The sequence below is a fragment of the Triturus cristatus genome, chromosome 12 (genome assembly GCF_964204655.1).
Source record: "Triturus cristatus chromosome 12, aTriCri1.1, whole genome shotgun sequence".
Classification (NCBI taxonomy): domain Eukaryota; kingdom Metazoa; phylum Chordata; class Amphibia; order Caudata; family Salamandridae; genus Triturus; species Triturus cristatus.
In genome coordinates, this window is record NC_140595.1 from 389,507,076 (window position 1) to 389,526,996 (window position 19,921).

The window sequence follows — 19,921 nt, forward strand, 5'->3', positions numbered from 1 at the left end:
GTAGCGGTCACGTGGCATTCGTCAGAATATTTATGTTTGGTATTATTGCCTTTTTCTAGCTTTTAAGCAAAGTAGACGTAGTAGTCAAAATGCACGTCATGTAATTGAATCAAGCATCATCTCTTGCAGATAGGAAGAAGTGAGAATTGTCTCTGGTTAACAGAATTAAAATAATATTAAAAACCTTTACATAAAAGTTTTTAAAAAAAGGAATTCGAACCTCATGAGGCTATTGCACTAGTAATGTTTAATCTACGAATGATCCACGTTTAAATGGAAAATCGTTATTCTTGATTATATTGCATGTGGTGGTCGAGTTATATTAGTTTACCGCTTGTTCTTATAAATCTGTTGAAACTCGGGAGAGGAACCAAGGAGGTCAAAAGGATGTATTTTGCAGAACTGCGAACATATAACCAAAATATTTCGGTGGTACATAAATATGGCCTAGACCACTACCTCTACAAGAAAACAAACTATTCCATGTTTTCATCAACAACCAATTTAAAAACTGCCTTTCCTGGGGGAATAATCAAGACAAAACAAGCGTATTTCAGAAATATGAACAGATTTTTTTTTAGTATTTATCTCTTTGCGTTTCTTTTAGGTTTAGAGTTAGCCAAGACCTTCTGATGTCACTAAAATTATATACTTGTCTAGTAGACCTACTTATAGGGGCTTCCAGACAGTCCTCTTGATAAGTTAATTTGTTATTGTGTCATTTGCATTTTTGTTCTGCACACTGCAGCATGTAGCGCGTCGCATGGGCCACTTCAGAGCACTAAACTGTGAGTGAATAACCTTTTTGAAAGGGCACATCCACAAAGCAGTTCCCTTCAATGCATGCACTACTATGGCAACTCAAGACCTGGCTGTTCGACCAGTTGCGCCCCCCCCCCCCCCTCCCAGCGCCTTGAGACCCTCGCGCGTTAGTAGTGCGCTCTACAAATGATTGATTGATTGAATGTATGCTTGTTGAGACCTAATAAAAATCTTGTTTTCAGCTCAATGTTTTTTTTTTTAGATTGTTGAAGTTCAGACACCCTCCCCAACAACAAAGCTTTGCAAAAACATGAAAAAACAAAAGCATTGACGAACAAAAAAGCCTGGCAGTCAATACCAGATCAATTGGCTTGTTCATATTAGCATTAACACACATAACACAGAAAATTACTCTAATTGATGTACGATATGGCAGAATGTGTTTCTTTACTTCGGCCCAATGTCAAAGGTCATTCAAAGGTCACTTTTGAGCTAAACACCACATGGAATTATACAATAGGAGTGTCTTGTGCAGCCAATAGAGCAGAATTCCTTGCCACCTCCATCTACATGCTGAAATAAAATAAACAATCTGAAATCGTCAGACTCTACAAGGCCCTCAGGGCCTGCAAAGATGGTTGTATCTACTGCTCTTCTGTTTTCCTTTTTTTACAATACTGTGGTCTAGGCTTTTACTATCTTTAGGAAATCGTGTTTCACCCATTTAAACCCCTGGATTTTTTGTTTTTAAACCCCCTGGTTTTAGAGTCTTACTGTGATTGAGTGTCACTATCTGAGTCTCACTCACTGTAACATTTCACCCGTAATGTATGTATAATTCATTAACGCACCCAATCTATCCAGTTAAGCACTACAGGCTTACACTATGAATGCCCATACACCAGTTCAGCACCAATCCCTAAAGGATCCCTTCTGCAAGGGGCTACCTGTGCGCAGATAATGGGCTCGACTTCACAGTACTTTCACATGCTCAGCTAACATACCTATGTACACTTGTGCGTTTACGTATTCTTTTTTTTTTTGGGAATTCATATTTAACTTTATTGGTCACAGTCACAGAACAAAAAAGGATGCATATCATTTTGTCTTCCACAAACAAAAGAATACAAATCAAGAAGACATTCTTCTATTACATTAAATACAATTACAAATAAGTAAATAAATACAGATGGATAAATGCACTAAACACTTATATAAATGTCATATCAAATCATACCATGTCAAGTTTCGGCAATAATTACAAAAGTACTTTTAATCCCACTGAAGGCTAGACCAAAGCCGTCCAAATTTAACCCAAGATCTCAATCCCCTTGCTTTTGCCAATGCTAATTCCATTTTGTAGACCCCCCTCAATAACAACCAAAATTCAGTAATAGTGGGGCTGGATTTTTCTATCCATACCCTGGCAATAGTCAGACGAGCACATGCCATAAAAATTGACACAAAAGAATTTGACACATTACCGGTATCCAATAGTAGCCCTAATAGGATTTCCTTCTCTGATAAGACCGTTGTTTTACCAGTTAACTTACTCAGTTCCTGGGCAATCCTACACCAAAATTCGGCGAGCTTAGGGCATGTAACAAACATATGTCGTAAATCTGCAGCAAATTCGTTACACTTGGGGCAATAAGATTTAATAGAATTACTTGAGACAGCCCATTTAGAAATCACATTTGGAGTATAGTACAGCATAAATAAAATGCAGTGCTGTTGTAGTTTGAAACCTCACCGGAAGTCACCTCTATACCGAACAAGGTATTCAATTTAGCTGTAACCTGTAACATATCATCGGCAAGTTCATCCATAAAGCAGCAAAAAGCTCTCCCTATAAGACCACGATTACCATTCTTAAAAATTACACGAAGGACTTCTGTTGTTAAAGGGAGAGCCAGCAATCCTTTCTCTTGCATAAAAAAATTCCTAATTTGTAAAGATTTGAAAAATGAATTATACGTGAGCCCATATTCCATTAATAATGACTGAAAAGACTTGAAACCGTGTTCATCATAGAGCTGCCCCAACATTATAATTCCCTGTTGTTGCCAAAATTGCGTAACTGAATCCGAAAAAATATCAGGAAGCTTCGGATTATCCCAAAGATAAGTGAATTTGTGCCAATCAGGAAGATTAAACTTTTTACAGATGTCTTGTCAGATATGGAAGATATGTCGAATAGTCTTAAATCGGACTCTTTTGTAGTAGTTGGGATCTGACATAGACTGTAGCAAGAAGCCAGTATTTGAACCATGTGCCAACTGGTACGATAACCAAAGTTTCCTTCCCTCAGGTCCCTTTATTAAAGACTGAATTCGGCTAATAAAGGCGGCCCAGAAGTAAGTTCTAAAGTCTGGTAGTTTGAAACCTCCCTGCTTAAAAGACAGCTTGATGTATCTGAGCGCCCGTCTTGCTCTCCGATAATTCCAGATAAAGCTTCCAACAACACTGTTTACATGCTTAAAAAAAGACACTGGAATTCTGAGGGGAATGGCACGAAAAAAATAGAGGAATTTAGGCAATATATTCATCTTTACTATGTTGCACCTCCCAATAATAGTCAGCGGAAGCTTTTGCCACCTACGCAGGCGTTTACGTATTCATGTGCAGCCAGCTCAGAGACTCTTACCCAGTTGCACAGTCACGGGCCTTGCTTTGAAAGGGTGCATACTGGCAGCAAGCACTCAGTCCATCTTGACAGAATTTACAATCAATCAATCAAGCATTTGTAAAGCACTCTATATACGCGTGAGGGTCTCAAGGTGTTGGGGGGGGGCTACTGATCGAAGAGCCAGGTCTTGAGAAGTCGTCTGAAGGCCAGCAGGTCCTGGGTCTGTCGTAGGTTGGTAGGGAGAGTGTTTCAGGTCTTGGCGGCGAGGTAGAAGAAGGATCTGCCGCCGGCGGTGGTTTTCTGGATGCGAGGGACCGTGGCGAGGGTAAGGTTGGCAGAGGGGAGGCTGCAGGTGGAGGTATAGAAGCTGAGTCAGTCGTTGAGGTATGCTGGTCCGGTGTTGTATAGGGCTTTGTGTGCGTGGATGAGGAGCTTGAAGATGATCTCTTGTTGATGGGGCCTCTCAGGTGGGGTGTGATGTGGCTGCGATGGGGGACGTCGAGGATCAGTCGTGCCGAGGCGTTCTGGATACGTTGCAGCCGTCTGAGGAGCTAGTTTGTTGTTCCTGCATAGAGGGCGTTCCCGTAGTCCAGTTGGCTGGTGACGAGGGCCTGGGTGATGGTTTTTCTCGTGTCGGGGGGATCCATTTGAAGATCCTGCGGAGTATTCGGAGAGTATTGAAGCAGGACGCAGAGATGGCGTTGACTTGCTTGGTCATGGAGAGGGCGGAGTCGAGGATGATCCCCAGAGTGTGTGCGTGGTTGGTGGGTTCCGGGGCTGTTCCTAGCGATGTTGGCCACCAGGAGTCGACCCAGGCTGATGGGGTGGGGTCGAGGATGAGGACCTCTGTTTTGTCTGAGTTCAGCTTCAGCCTGCTGTCCTTCATCCAATCGGCGACGGCCTTCATTCCTCTGTGGAGGTTGGCTTTGGCGGTGGGGGGGGTCTTGGGTGAGGGATATGATCAGCTGGGTGTCGTCTGCATAGGAGATGATGTTGAGGTTGTGTTGTCGTGCGACATTGGCGAGTGGTGCCATGTAGATGTTGAACAGCGTCGGGCTGAGGGAAGATCCCTGTGGGACACTGCAGATGATCTCAGTGGTCTTGGATCGGAAGGGAGGGAGGCGGACGCTCTGGGTTCTGCCGGAGAGGAAGGATGTGGTCCAGGCCAGGGCCTTCTCTTGGATTCCGGCGTCATGGAGGCGTGCTGTTAGGGTGCGGTGGCAGACCGTGTCGAATGCTGCCGATAGGTCTAGAAGGATGAGGATGCTGTTTCTCCTTTGTCCATCAAGATCCTGATGTCATCAGTGGCTGCGATGAGGGCGGTCTCGGTGCTGTGGTTGCTGCGGAAGCCTGACTGGGAAGGGTTCAGGATGTTGTTGTCTTCAAGGTAGCGGGTCAGCTGTCTGTTGACAATCTTCTCCGTGACTTTCGCCGGGAAAGGGAGCAGGGAGATGGGCCGGAAGTTCTTGAGGTCCTTGGGGTCCACCTTGGGTTTCTTCAGTAGGGCGTTGATCTCGGCGTGTTTCCAGCTAGTCGGGAAGGTTGCTGTCTCGAAGGAGGTGTTGATTGTTTTCCGGAGATGGGGTGCGATGACTGTGCTGGCTGTGTTGAAAACGTGGTGAGGGCAGGGGTCAGATGGGTATCCGAAGTGGATGGAGTTCATGGTCTTGATGGTGTCTTTGTCGCTGACGTAGGACCAGGTGGTCAGGCGACTGGTGTGGATGGAGGTCGAAGGGGTGGTGGTCTCGGCGGTGGGAGTGGGGGTGTCAGAATTGAAGCTGTCGTGGATGTTGGTGATCTTGCGGTGAAAGAAGGTGGCCAGTGAGTCGCACAGGTCTTGTGATGGTGGGATGTCGTTGGTGTTGGAGCTGGCGTTCGAGAGTTCTTTCATGATGCTGAAGAGCTCTTTGGTGTTGTGTGCGTAGTTGTCTAGGCGGTCCTTGAAGGCGGTCCTTTTGGTGGTCCTGATGAGTTGGTGATGTCTGCAGGTGGCGTTCTTGTGGGCAGTGTAGCTGTCTGGAGTTCGGTCTCGGGGCCATTTCTTCTCCAGTTTTTGGCTGGTGCGCTTGGAGGTTCGGAGGTCTTCGGTGAACCATGCGACTTTCTTGTTGGTGTAGTTAGTAGCGGATGTCTTGATTGGGGCGAGGGGGTCGGCGCAGTCGTTGATCCACCGTTTGAGGTTGATGGCGGCGGAGTCGGGGGTCGGTGGGGTCCCCGGGTGGTCTCAGGGCGAGGGTGGAGGTCAGTTGATCCTTGGTGACCTTGCCCCAGCAGCGGCGTGGCAGCTGTTGGGTGCGGTGGTGCGTGGTGAGTTTCCTGAAGGTGAAGTGGATGCATCTGTGGTCGGTCCAGTGGGGTTCGTGGTGTGGTTAAAGGAGACGTGGGGACTTGCGGAGAAGATGAGGTCCGGTGTGTGTCCGGCGATGTGGATGGGTGTTGTCATGAGCTGTTTGAGTCCAAGGTTGGTAAAGTTGTCGATCAGGGCGGTGGAGTTGGCGTCGTTGTTGTTCTCGAGGTGGAAGTTCAGGTCCCTGAGGAGGATGTAGTCCGTGGAGGTGAGGGCGTGGGTGCTGATGAGGTCGGCAATGGTGTTGCTGAACTGTGGTCGGGGCCCGGGAGGTCTGTAGATGAGTGTTCCTCTGAGGATAGTGTTGGGGTCGGTGTGGATCTGGAAGTGCATGTGCTCGGCGGTGGTGAGGGTGTCGTCGGTGTTGGCCGAGACTCGGAGGGTGTTTTTGTGGACGATGTCGATTCCTCCTCCCATTCCGTTGGTGCGGTCTCTGCAGGAGATCTTGTAGCCTTCTGGGATGGCTATGGCGACGCCTGGTGCCGAGGTGGTGTTCATCCAGGTCTCCGTCAGGAAGGCGACGTCAGGGGTGGTTGAGTCTAGGAGGTCCCAGAGTTCAATGGCGTGCTTGCAGGCTATGCGGGTGTTGAGGAGGATGCATCGGAGGTGGTTGGGTTCTTTGGGTGATGGTTTAGCAGGCCGGATGCTGGTGAAGCTGTAGTTACGGCAGGTGAAGGGTCCTTTGATGAGCTTCGGGGCGGCCCGGTAGCAGGAGTGATCTCGTCCGGCGTTGTGTGCGTGGAGGGTGCTGGAGTCGTAGTGCCGTCTGGTGTAGTGGCGGCCTCGGGGTCCAGGGGTCCATGCGCTGGGCGCGGTCCAGGTGTGGACGGACGCAGACGGGCTTGCCTTTGGCGCGCAACCGGCGCGCCCGCTGCGCGTCCTGTCGGTCGTCGCCGTTTAAGGCAGGGGGAGGGAGCAGGGCGGCGAGGGGGTGTGGCTGCAGGGAAGCGGCGGGAAAAGGCCAGGGACACGGAAGGCAAGAGGGGGGGTGGGAGCGGTGGCAGAGGGCTGTGACGGCGAAAAAATACAGAGGGGAAAAAGTACAATGAATGAATTGGCAGGAAGAACAGCAGTGGAGAATACTGTAAATTACAATGAAAACAACCTTCAACAGAGCGCTGGCGGAGCTCCGGGGGCTCGAACCCTGCCGGGCAGTGATTGATTGATTGATTGATTATGGGTGAAATCTGTACCCAAGCACAGTTTCACTCTACTTAGGCCTAGAGAGTTAGATTAGGTACCAATCCTAATGTAAAAATAGCCCCAGAGTACACATCCAATGCCAGTTTTGTGATATCTGCACTCCTTTTGGTATAAGAGATTTTCATTTTTCTCTGACTCCGCTCACAATGAGATTTCAGGCCGTTGGTTCCCCTGCTTGATCAACTGATGGTCAGTTGGAAGATCAAAGGCTTTCCACACAATAGATCCATTTAACAGTGTTTGGGCTTGTTCCTGGGAAAGAATAGGATTGGGTGGAATCTGCATGTTTTAATTACCTTTTACAATGCACAAGGCCTGTGAAGGTTTACTCCCACAAAAACAAAGAAAGACAGCCACACCTCTCAAGTCAATCATAGGAGTGGCTTCCCTTTGATGTTTTGGAGGGAAGACACCAGGCAGCAGTGGTAGGTAGGTAGGGGAGAGCTTAAGCTCCCAAAGAAGATCTTCTATAGACCACTTCAAGTGATCATCTTGGAATGTACCAAAATGCTGTGCAGGAGGGTCAGGTCAGTAGTGAAGTGATAATGTGACATTCAATGATTGGACACAGTTCACAAGGGGAGGGGCTTTTGAGAACAGTCTGGACATGGAGGAAGCAAACCCGGAGGAATGCCCAGCTGAAAGAGTGAAGATACCTGACCCCTGCTGCAATGATGGGCTCAAGAACATCTGACTTCAAAATTATTTTCTCCAAAGAGAGTGTCATTGGCTCCCTGCACTCTTTGGGCAGGAGATGGATTGACCTACTGGGTGAGACCATGGAGAGCACCCCTCGATCTTTTAGGATTTGGTCCTACAGGATTGCGACCTCTGGAGGCATGGAAACTCTAACTATCACTGTCCCAGGTGCTCTGCATGTGGGCAATCAGAAGGCCATGGGACCTGGAGGATTCAGGAGGGAGGGCACTCTACCGTAGGGACACTGGGGTGCTGCAGAGGAAGACCACTGGCACAGGAGGCACCCAAACAGTAGACCAGCTCTGAACAAGGGGGGAGCACAGTGACGAACAACCTTCCAGAAGAAAAGAAAGGTTTGGAGGCCTGAAGAAAATTCTTCTGGTGGCTAAAGCTGACCACCTGGAGCAAAGCATTGCATAAGCATCCAAATCGGTCTTAAAGGGTCAGCGATAACCCAATAAAGGAGTCAAGCTCCCCCAGGGAACCAGCCGGAACTCAGCATGCATGGTGTCTTACAGGAATGGGTTTGAAATGCCACCAGAGGCCCCCATTCGCACTGGGGACCCAAACCAACAGAAAATGACCTGGGGGGAGCACGTGTGACTTCCCCCTATTTTTTATCACAGATGTCCCTAGGGCCCTCATCTTCCTGAGAAACAACGCGGTGGCGAAAGGAAACAGAAGCTCCACCACACTCTTAAATACATGAGGTCTCCGGGGACCCCTGTTACCAGGGACCGAAGAAGTATTCAAACCTTGTGCTTCTCCCACCACTCATGACAGTGCCTGTGAGGGGACAGTTGTGCCAGGCATCAAGTCGGCACTGGCAGGAAGACTCCTGGTATCGCTCCCCCACGGGGCAGAAGAAACAGCTGTCTCCCACTCATTGTGTGGGAATTAAAGTGGAACAGCTGCCAGTGACGAAGCTCACTACTTGAAGATGGCCGCCGCACTCACAATAGCTATGTAATTCATTTACATTAGCGGGTTCCCACTTTCAGTCCTTGGTTTTAATATCAGGTTCATTGCTCACTCACTTAACATAGTCATCCATGACTATTAACAATATATATCAATTGGTATTACGCTTAAGTTTTAAGACAGAACGAGCGTTCAGGCATTTTTTCACCAGCCTAAGATAGCTGCCTCATCTACGATAGCTAGGTTCCTGTCAAGAATTCCTGTCATACAAGGGAAACACGCCCTTATGTAAACAGGAGAGCTGTTACATAACTCAAGGGAAACACGCCCTTATGTAAACAGGAGAGCTGTTACATAACTCAAGGGAAACACGCCCTTATGTAAACAGGAGAGCTGTTACATAACTCAAGGAAAACACGCCCTATTACTCAAGGAAAACACGCCCTATAAAGGGAGGAACCGGGAGGTACAAGGCTGTCGGATATTGTGTTTACACCGACGTACCTGCTTCGTGAAGAGCAGTGTTCCGGAGTGGTGCTCCACTAAGGCAAGAACGGAGGTAGGTCGAGTCGTTACTCCCTGGGCCGTGTCTTGCCCCATCGTCACCTGTGAAGGACCCGGAAGCTCTACCGGTCAACCATTGAGCTTCGCTTTTTGACTCGGCTGAGTCCAAGCGCAGTGGCGCTTTTGCTGGTTGGAGTCGTAACTCCCAGCCCGACCAGAGACACAGGGACTGCCAGCTGTAACGCACACCAGGAGGTGTTTGCCGCGTTACAGACTCGGAAGTCCACAGGATCGATCGAGCAGCTGCTCTCGGTTCAGTCTTCTTGCTTGTGATTGGGGTATCGGTGACGCATCACCAGGAGGTGACTCCGCGTCCCGGTGCAGTCTGAGGAAGAGGTTGAGCGGCTGCTCCCTTCAGGTAGAGACCCCGGCTGGGTGTTTCCCTGACTCCTCGATTCTCCCCAACACTCTTCGTGCCCCTCACAGCCTACCGATTGGCATTGTCGGCCATTTCATTTCTGCCCTCTGTTGGCATACGCCGGGATCGGCGTATATGCAGAGGACGGTTAGGACCATCCGTGCTGTGGGCTGGTAACGTACTTAGCCTGGAGGATTCCAGTGACTATAACTTTTGTTTGTTCTTTGTATTTTATTTGCCTTCATTAAAAGAACTAACCCTTCACAAGTGGTTGCGTCCTCATTGTCGTGTCTGTTAAACGATCCTGAGACGTTCAGGGCGTTACAGTTCCTTAGCAACGTGGGGTTAGTTTATCCACTTCCGGTCGGCGGTTCCATTACCAGGTCAACGCCGAACCGCGCATTGCAGTCAATCGTTACCATGCGAGCGGCGTGATATCAAGTAAGTGCTGCTACTACTAGAGACTATCTAATCAGTTTCTTACTATACCTCAGCTAATTATTCCCCTCTTCCTGTCTAGATCATTCCCAGCGTAAAATTGAAGCTTATTCTTGGCTCAACAAACTGTATCTACACGAGTCCGTCCTAACGATCGGGGACTCCGTATCATTGCATACAAAATTGTGAAACTTAGTCAGTGCCTTGCTCTATCCTTAGTGTTTATTCTCCTTAATACAGGTCAGTTTCTCATGTGTACACTCGTTTTGCCTGTACAGGTTTATATACAGTTTATTGATACGATGGAGCCACCCAGCGGCCTTATGGTTATGCGTATCCTCAATACCACAGCATGAATTTTCGTAGATGGTAGCCCAAATAGATGTACTCTGGTACAACAGGCAACACAATAGTGAGTACCGTGTTATGTTTATTCCATTGGCATTTTTTACAAGTTTCCTTGACACAGGTCAGGAATTCCATGTCCCTGTACCGTGTTGTATAATCTAACAGTTAATGAGGCATTAATGTATACCTCTACAGTAGTAATTTAGCCCTCTATGACTATCTACAACAGCCCACATCCATTCTTTTTTTTTCACAGTACCCCAGTAATTTGGTCCTGATGAGACCCCGTACCTAGAGAGGGTCGAAACGCCGTCGACTACAGACAAAAGAGAGAGCTCATAAATTGAATAATCATATTGTATTACGCTCATCCCTTTGTACCTTACCAATAACCTGTTTTTTTTTCCTTGTTTGTTCACTTTGTCACTGAATACTCACCTAATAGTTTATGGTCACTTCACTGGGGCACACTGAAATATTTTGAATGTGAAATAATATGTAAAATCTTTTGATACTGTTTAATTAAATTACCTACTTCGGCTGAAGTTAGGTAGTCTTGATAAACAAAGAGACTATATGGGCTTTTTTCAATCAATGTTGATGAAGATAAAAGTAATGTAAAATGTATTTGGACTCAATAGAGAGTCACGATTGAATCCAATAATTTCTGTTTTTGATTTAATCTCAGCGACTAATTGAGTTGCATATCCTCAAAACTTTCAGTAAAATGAGTTCCTTGTGAACGTTGTTTTTTGTACTATTCCACCATAGGGAGCCGGCAGGGACAGTGGGGGAAGTGTAGCTCCCTCACGGTCTCCAACATCCAACAGAAAAGATGCTGTGAGGCAGCATTCTTTTAAAAAAGAAGGCTTGGTTGCAGCACAAAGCTGCTAGTTAAATATGCATCCTTCCATGTATAGAGCACCCCAGAAGTCTCTGGGGTGTTCTAAAAGAATTTGCATATTGGTTCTTGTGGTGTCCCAGATGGGACAGGGACACCACCAACCAAATAATTGAGTGTTGTGGGGGTTGCCAGATATGCAGCAACTCCCCTCAAGTCTAGCCCTAAATGTCACCCTATGTTTCCAGATCTTAAGATAAATGGCCTGGAGAGGCTGTGTTACATTATATCAAGCAATTCTGGAGTTGCAGCCTCTGCTCAGCGGCTCCAAACTGCGGGGTCTCATGTTTCTTGGCCCTAAGTTTGTTAAATGTAGAAGAAACTCTGATGCTTTCATGACAATGATACTCTTAAGAAGGAAACATAAGTTTTGACTGAAGTCATGAAAAAGCTTTATTGGTACACACAAAGTTAACAATGATTCATTATATATCTTAAAGAAGGCCACTAGAATGTTTTGAAGTGCTTCATTGACAATCACAAGGGTAGCATTGAGTCATGACAGGCCTTAATGAATGCCATTTTAAGATAATTCCTGATCTAATCGGTGGTTTTAGTAGTGTTGTATTGGTTTATTGTGATAAATATCTGCTTTTATTAATGTGATGATACCCTGAAAATCCAGTAGGCCTACCATTTTATAAATGCATCCATTTATACTGTAACTAGTATATGTGGGTAGTATCATGGTTTTAGGGTTCAGGGCTTGCTAAGGGTGTGAACTGTTAGGCAAGCGTCACCAAATGTATTTCCACCTGCCTACTTGTATGTATTTGTAAAGCAATGTGTAGTATTGAATAGTGTATGCGTAATAAAGTATGTTTTGTTTTATAAATAAAATCACTGACTAGGCCTGCTTTATTGGGTGTCAGATTTTAAAAGCCCACAGACTGTAATACAAGCCCACACCACTTCCCCTGAATAGGCCAAAGACTGCTCTGCTTTGCTACCCTGGGAGAGTCAAGTCAAGTGCTTGGTTCACAGTAAAAAGGAAGGTTGTTACCTGTGAAGGACCCACATCCTTTGCAAATATTTACCCACTTTCTTAAACTCTCTCATCATCCAGACTAACCAATGCCCTAGGAATAACTTTTTGGAAAGGACTATTTAATGGCAGGATTCATTCACACTCAAGTCACTGACAAAGATTTTAAGATACATCAAAGGACACAAATCTATCCACCTGCAATAAAATTATGCGCTTCCCAAAAGACGTATGGTGTCCAGTAAAATTGGATGCTGGCCACCCCAATGGTCACAAGATATATAAAGAGGCGTAGGGCCGTATTCTGAGCTTGGTGGTCCAAACGGACCGCCAAACCCATGGGGGCTGTCCGGATGCATCCGCACTGATGGTCCGACCACCCTATAACAAGTGAGGCAGTAGGACCACCATGGGACATCTGCTGCCCAATCCCTGGTGGTCTTGCAGCAGTCTGAGGCCACAAATATGCTGGTGGTGTCGCTATGGCACCGCCAAACATATTTGGAGTTTCCTCACCGCCACAGTTTTCATGGCAGTGAGCCCACCATGAAAAGTGTGGCAGTGAGGAAAGAAGGTGCCTCTGCGGCAGGGCATGCATGCAGGGAGCGCATGGATTGTACCCCTGCCTGCATGCACTCTCAGTTCCTGCAGGGAATGGACTTGACAGTCCATGCCCTGCAGGAACGTGCAATGGCATTCCCATTGCAGTGCCTTGCTACGGCGCACGTATGAGCCTTAGCATTGCACAGCCATGGGCCTGCCTCCGCAGAACCGCCCGACCTGGATTCCTGTTGGAATCCGGCCGGCAGTCGCATTATGGCTTTGGCGGTGTGGCTGCAGGGTGCTGGTGTGGCAGCCCACTGTCACACTGCCAAAGTCATAATAAGCCCTTAGCATTTCCTCATTACGTTTCTGGCAAAAAAGTGTCAGTTGGCGCCCACTGAACGCCAGTAGAGATTTCCGTTGCAAACAGTCATGCAATTCACTTCTGTATCTGGGGATACCTGGATTCATTTCCTCTAATTTCCTTAAATGCAGAGTCACCACCTATGTATAGTTTGGTTGCATCTGCCTACTTCCATATTACCTATATGTGTATATCATACTGGGCCAAATCATTGGCTTTTACATTGACACTAGCCTGTCTTTCAAAGACCGCATCAATAAGAAAATATGGATGTCATGGTGCGATATCTGCTTCCTCTGCAACAAAGAAATGTTCACCTGGGCAAAATGTCTATACAAGTCCTTGTCTTATCCCATATCTATAGGGGGCAATGCACTCTTCACTTGCCCTCCTGACTTCTGACTCACCTTACTCAAATCCACCTTCCATGCCAATGTTTGTCTAATCAGAGGACCAACACCTATTTCCCAGTCACACACTTCCATTGACTCCCAAAAACTTCACACATCACATTCAAATACCTGTATATCATGCCTTACACATTCAAAAACATTATTTACTGATAAATAATGTATTCACTATTCATTCTCATTCCACTCACAGCACCAAGGAAACCGAGAAATCCCGGGAGATTCCATAACCAGAAAAATAAAAGACATAAAACAATTCCTTATTCATTCTGCCTGAAAAGACTATGAAAATCCCTCCTAATCCCCGTGTAAGAACACAAGACCTACACCTTTTTATTGCATTGACTCTCAAACTGATCAATTAAAAGCACAGAAGCTGCAATATCAACTCTGTAGTTTCAAAATAAATTATGTATCTCTAAATGTATGTTATGTAACTTACATATAATGTTTTGTAAATGCAATACCTATATATTTTTTTCGGAATTTCCCCACATATTGAAACATATGATGCACTGTAAAATATGCACCCTCGTCAAAAGTGATGTAACTTTTCTGAACTGTTTTACACATGTTCACCCATGCTGCTGTAACCTGCAGAGGGCAATACGTGCTGTCTTACTAGCCACCTAGCACCACCCGCCCCCTCCACAGGACTTGTATTGTGATATTTAAATAAACACCACCAAAGAAATTAAAGTCATTGTTTCACTTTTATTCACACTGATGGATGTGTCTTGCTGTGGCGCAGAGTAACAAAACAATGACTCCATGGGCAACACAAAAAATAATTTCCTCTTTTCTGCACAGCCAGGAACGCAGCAACAATGCTGAATCAGTGTTTTGTAATAAAGAAACTGCCAACATAAACAGACGTTTGTGAACTCCTAAAAGTACCATTGAGTTGGGTAACAATAAACATCTGTTATTCAGCGCCGAGTTACCCGTGGATGAACGTGCACTTTACAAATACACGTTATGTTAAATACAATAGATTTTGTATATTTCGCAAAAAGAAGATGCATCATTGCCTCTCTCCTCATAAAGAGAAATTAATGTTTACAAATGTAAAATAGGGTTTAAACATTATTTATAGAATGACTCAAACAGTCTGTTGTAATTAAAAAGCCTCTCTCAACATAATCGGCTGATTCACTATAGCATTCACGAGTTCACGATTTAGTACTAAAGAAGTAGTCTTGTACGCACTCTTACATGCCTTTGTAAATGGTCCCTAAACTTCCACCTCTTTATTAGTAAAAGTGCAAGATGTGCACACTCGTTTCTATTTGTACTAAGTGTATATGAATATTCTCAGAATATTTCCATTTTTGTTATTTTGGAACCAAGACAGAGAAGCACAGAAGTGGTGGAGTGCTCTTCCAGAAGTGAGCAGATCTCAACAGAAGGAGATGCACGTTTTAGTGGTAAATGTCGGAGGGATAAAGTGGAGTGGTTGGAAAATAGCAAAATATCTACTCCTAAATGAATGGAGTTAAGGGAAATTGGAGGGAAGGTTTAGGGAGAGACATGCAAATGCAAAAACACACCGACAAAAGAGAAAGATAATTGCCATTTACAAAAACCTACACCTAAATCAACTACAATAGTATTACTGACAAAGTAAGCTCTAATCAACTCAGCTATCTGTTTGAGCAAGTCAAGCACCACACATGGACAATCACTGGCACTGCAACACACTCACAAAGAAATGAACATAGGCAAGAAATAGCACTATCAACATACAGGGAAAATGGAAAACTGTTGCCTGTATTGTCAACACAGATGAGGCCGCTATTTGGAGGCCACTGGAACCACTAAGTCCATAATCCCCTGCTGCGTGACACACATGCTATAAAGTGCCACCACTGCCCCGCTGCCTTTGGGGGCGGTTGCCTGCATTATCACCATGGGGAAAGCCACTGTTTGGAGGACACTGGGACCATGAAGCCCACAACTCCCTGGTGCGTGACACGCTCTGTGAAGTGCCACTGCTGCCTGCTGTGTGGAACGTGCCCAGGCAAATCTTGGTCGAAGAACATGCCGTCAGCTCCAGGAAGAGGCAGGGCGGGACCACCCCCCGTGGGTTTTCTTCCTGGCACTTCGTGTCTGTCCTGCAGGATCTGGTTACTGGGGATTTTGGGGCTTTAAGTTTGGAGGGCCAAAAGTCATGGACTAGCTGTGTTCAGGATGTACATCACCACAGAAGAGTGAGATCTACTTCCTGGATTCTTTGGGACTGGCCCTGGATATACAGGCCGTGTAGTATCACCTAATAAACTTGCCAGCTAGCGCCTGTTGTTTGGAGCAGGTGGATCATTTAATTTGATTTTGGGACTCAGTTGGAGAGGTGGACTGTGTAATTACTAATTCGTCCCCCTTCTTGGCTGTCCCCTAATTGAGTGGTGTCCCTGGAGTACCTAACTATGGGAAAAAGGAAAGCACCTGTTGCAAAAGCATCTCCGCCTCCCAAGACCCAGGGAGTTACCACTATGGAAGATTTTTTGACTCTGGGTGTTTCACGTGTATCGAAAGATATTAAGTTAGTGGAAAGAAGGTTAATGTTAACTAGGGGTAGTCCTTTGTATTCTCCCTCAATCCTTTCTTTACCAAGGGAGACCCCTAGGAGGGCGGAGGGAATAACTGGTGATGGGGCTCAGGGGAGCCAAGGGGTTTGGAGAGGACAGGGGGTGTGAGGATCCTGTGATAGCTATCAGCCCATTAACGCATGAGGAGTTGGTAGTCCCTCTTTTGGACTCAACTCGCCCCACTAGTTCGACCCTCAATCTGAGGAGCAGGGAGAAAATCCTGAACCCTTGGAGCCCTGTTACCTTGTGGGCATCCTGGGTTGATCCTATTTTGTTTTTCCAAGCACGGGAGTGCCCATTTGGTAGGGATTATGGGGTATATGTATGAAGCATTTTTCCTGTTCGCAAACGGGCCGATTCTGAGAATCGGCCCGTTTGTGAACGGGAAAAAGCGATTTGGCATGTATCATCCCAAAAGGCCCTCACAAAATAGGGAAAATGTGTGATTCCCTATTTTGCGAATGCATTCAAGGATTCGCAAATTGCGATTCCTTAAATGCAATGTAGGAAGCACCCAAGTTGTGCGATTTTGGCTTAAGAAATTGCAAATTACCACCAACTTCAGGTTGGTGGTAATTTTTGATTTCTTTGAAAAATTCACTTTTTTGCATTTTTCAAAGTGCCATGTGGCACACATACATGCCTTTAGGGCATGTATGTGTGCCACATGTGCACACATACATATTTCAGGGGTGCAACAGGGTGTCCTTTTGACACCCTTGCAATTGCATTCACAATTTGCAAGTACCTAATGGGTACTTGCAAATTGTGAATGTCTTCCCATTCATTCCTATGGGCCTCTAGGCCCTTAGGAATGAATGGGAAGGTATTCCATGCCCATGGATGTCCATGCCTCAGGAGATATTAAACAAACACAGAATTGCCAATACTGATAATTCTTTTCTTAACAATAAATGCCCAAAAGTGCACAGAAACCAATCAAAGGCACCTGGGTGGATACTAGATCAACAATCCAACTTTAATTAAATTTGAAGTAGAACAAACACATCTTTTTCATTTAAATGTGAATATCAATTTGAATACTACATAGAAAACACATTTCATCACATCAATAATTCATATGACAAAGCGAATAACGACACATTCAAAAGACAAATGTTTGACAACATCTACACAAAGACTAAGACCACGTTCAATACAAAACATAAAATGACTAGACATTCAAATATAAATGACACTTGAAAAACAAACAACAATACTAAAGCCTCAAACAGTGTGAATGATTGAACCAATCATGCTTCTGCAGAAAACTAAATTGACAACATTTCTCTCTTTGAGTTGGGGCAGAAAAACATGACATTAATATATGACCACACTTGTTTGGAAGAGAAAAAGAAATACTGGTTGACACGTTTCAAACCTCTCATCAATTGTTTAGAGGTTCTCCTCATGACCAAACACTACAATAAAAAACAACAAAGATTGTAATTTACTCTAAGCCCGACCAATGTGTGCAACTTTGCATGTGCACCAGATACTTCAAAAGCGCTTACCTATTACTAAGGATCTGCCAATCTTAGCAATCGCTTGGAAAAAGGTTTTTTAATCCTGAATCTACAGAAAAGAGAGACCAAAGGCCCAACTTTAGGTATATTTAAAAATAGAAAAATAAATAAATAAACAAACTGAAAAGCTGTCAGAGCAGAGGAGCTACGTGTGTGTTGCATCAACTTACTTTTTTTTTTTAAACGGTCGAAGTGTCGTGAAGCTCTATCATGATGGAAGACAATCTGAATCAGTGCAGTCTGTAAGAACAAAAATATAGAAGTGAATATTTTTGGAAGCTTAAAACAAGAAAGCTTATGTTGGGGTAGTCTGAAATCCCACGTACCTTTTTAGAAATGTACAGCTGTATTTAACGATGCACACAATGATTCATGCAGGGTGTAGGCTATGAAATGAACAAAGGATGTTGGTACTGTTCTAAATGTCACAAAAATTTGAATGGCAATAAATAAAAGCATGTTATTTGATGAGGGAACATCATTCTATGTAGAAGCATGCAAAGAGGAAGAAAGTCGGCGCGTGTTCCAGAATAAACAAGTTGCTCGCACTACGCGGGGATTCTCAAGTCCAAATACCTTATTCCACAGAGTGACCCGATGCTGGCATCTCTCTCCGGATAATTGACGGTGTGCAGCAGCGTTAATACACTGATTTGTACGGCTTTTAACTTCCGAGCTCCGTAAAGACACATCCGGTATCAAACTTTATTAAGCATCCGTTTTGAAAACTTATCACCCGGGGCATCTGGGAAATGTAGTCTTTTTTTCATTGCGATGCTTCAATATACAATACAATACAAAAATTCTTTATTTCGGCAATATTTCAGCCATAAAAGATGCAGATAAAATCAAAGTACACTAAAAAGATACAGCGTTGGGACAGTATCTACATATGCAGAAACCAATAAAAACAGTGTTACTATCCACTATTTGAAATTAAAAAACTCCTTTTGATCCAGATGGCATGCAGATACTTGGATAGGGCAAACACAATATGTCCTGCAGTGTCAGATTTAAAAATTCTTAGTGCGTCTGAGCATTTCCGGAAGCCCAAGTTTCTACAAATAGGTACAATCCAGTGCTTCCGGGCTCTGCTGTATAAAGGGCAGAAAAATAAGATGTGGCATTCATTCTCTTTGTCAGCACCACAGCCTGGACACTGGGAGGCCCTGGACATAGACCATTTACTTGTAAGGCTCGCTATTGGAAGAGAGCCGAACCTCCATTGAATATAAAGCTTCCTAGCCAATACAGGGTAAATCACATTTAAATAGTTTTCAAAGGAATATACAGATTTAATCTCTAGGAAAGATTTTACCATAGTGCCATTCTGTGAATCGTGCAGCCATACACTGCAACAGCGTGATCTATAGCACTCTGTGAGTGATTTCCCTGCAATCTCGCTGCAGGCGATTGCCGGATTATGCCACATATCTGCCAGGCCCATTGTCAATAGTTCTTGTTTGACATAGATGAGCCAGGGAATATGCACTGCCTTACTTGAGCTCAGAATTTCTTGTAATTCATCTCTGAACTGCAAGAGTTCGGGAGTTATCCATAACCTCCTCCAGAACCTGAGGGGTTTAATGGATAATTCCTCCTGGATGGGGAGTAAACCCAAATCGAGCCTTAGCGGTAGAAGGGGTGTACTTTGGGGAAGCAACAGCAACTGCCGCAGAAATCTGTTCTCTACTTTGGTGATTTCAGGTCTAGCGGCATGCCCCCATAGTTCCCCTCCATACAATGCCGCTGCTCTTGCCCTAGATTTATGTATTTCAAGCCCTGGACTTATGGGCCTAAATGATGAGGCATTGGTCATTTTTAGTATTCCCCCCGCTATTTGGGTCAGTTTGAGTTGGGATTTGGCAAGGTGAGGTCCCCAGGAGAGGTTTTCGCTTAGTGTAACACCTAAATATTGGAATGTCTGGACTCTCTCTAGTGAAACTGAATCCAGAATAGGTGATGGTCTGGTGTGAGATGAGGGATTGAATATCATATATTTGGTTTTGTCTACGTTGATCTGTAAGCCATGATCACGGCAAAAGTTGTTAAAGCCGTTCAATATGCGCTGTATCCCCATGGGTGACTTGGATAGTAAAAGAGTGTCGTCGGCAAACATTATAGCCGCGACTTTCTTGCCTGCCAACCTAGGTGCATCATTGTTTGGCACTGCATCCAAGTAAGCTATCATCCCATTTACATATAAACAGAACAAGGTAGGGGCTAGGACGCACCCTTGCCTTACTCCCTTGTTCACCGGAAACCTAGCAGACAATACTCCTCCTCTCGCACACCTAACCTGTGCAAAATTCTGGGTGTGCAACCTCACCAGTAT

General features: G+C 45.1%; 1 long non-coding RNA gene across 1 annotated transcript in view; it reads right to left on the reverse strand.

The window, feature by feature from the left end:
- Window positions 1–19,921, reverse strand: part of LOC146776004 (uncharacterized) — a 68,500-nt gene that overhangs the window by 14,153 nt on the left and 34,426 nt on the right. The window contains exons 2-3 of the long non-coding RNA XR_014972180.1: window positions 17,757–17,826; window positions 17,575–17,635 (exon numbers count right to left, since the gene is read on the reverse strand). This is a non-coding gene — a long non-coding RNA (uncharacterized LOC146776004). The remainder of the gene's footprint in view (window positions 1–17,574; window positions 17,636–17,756; window positions 17,827–19,921) is intronic.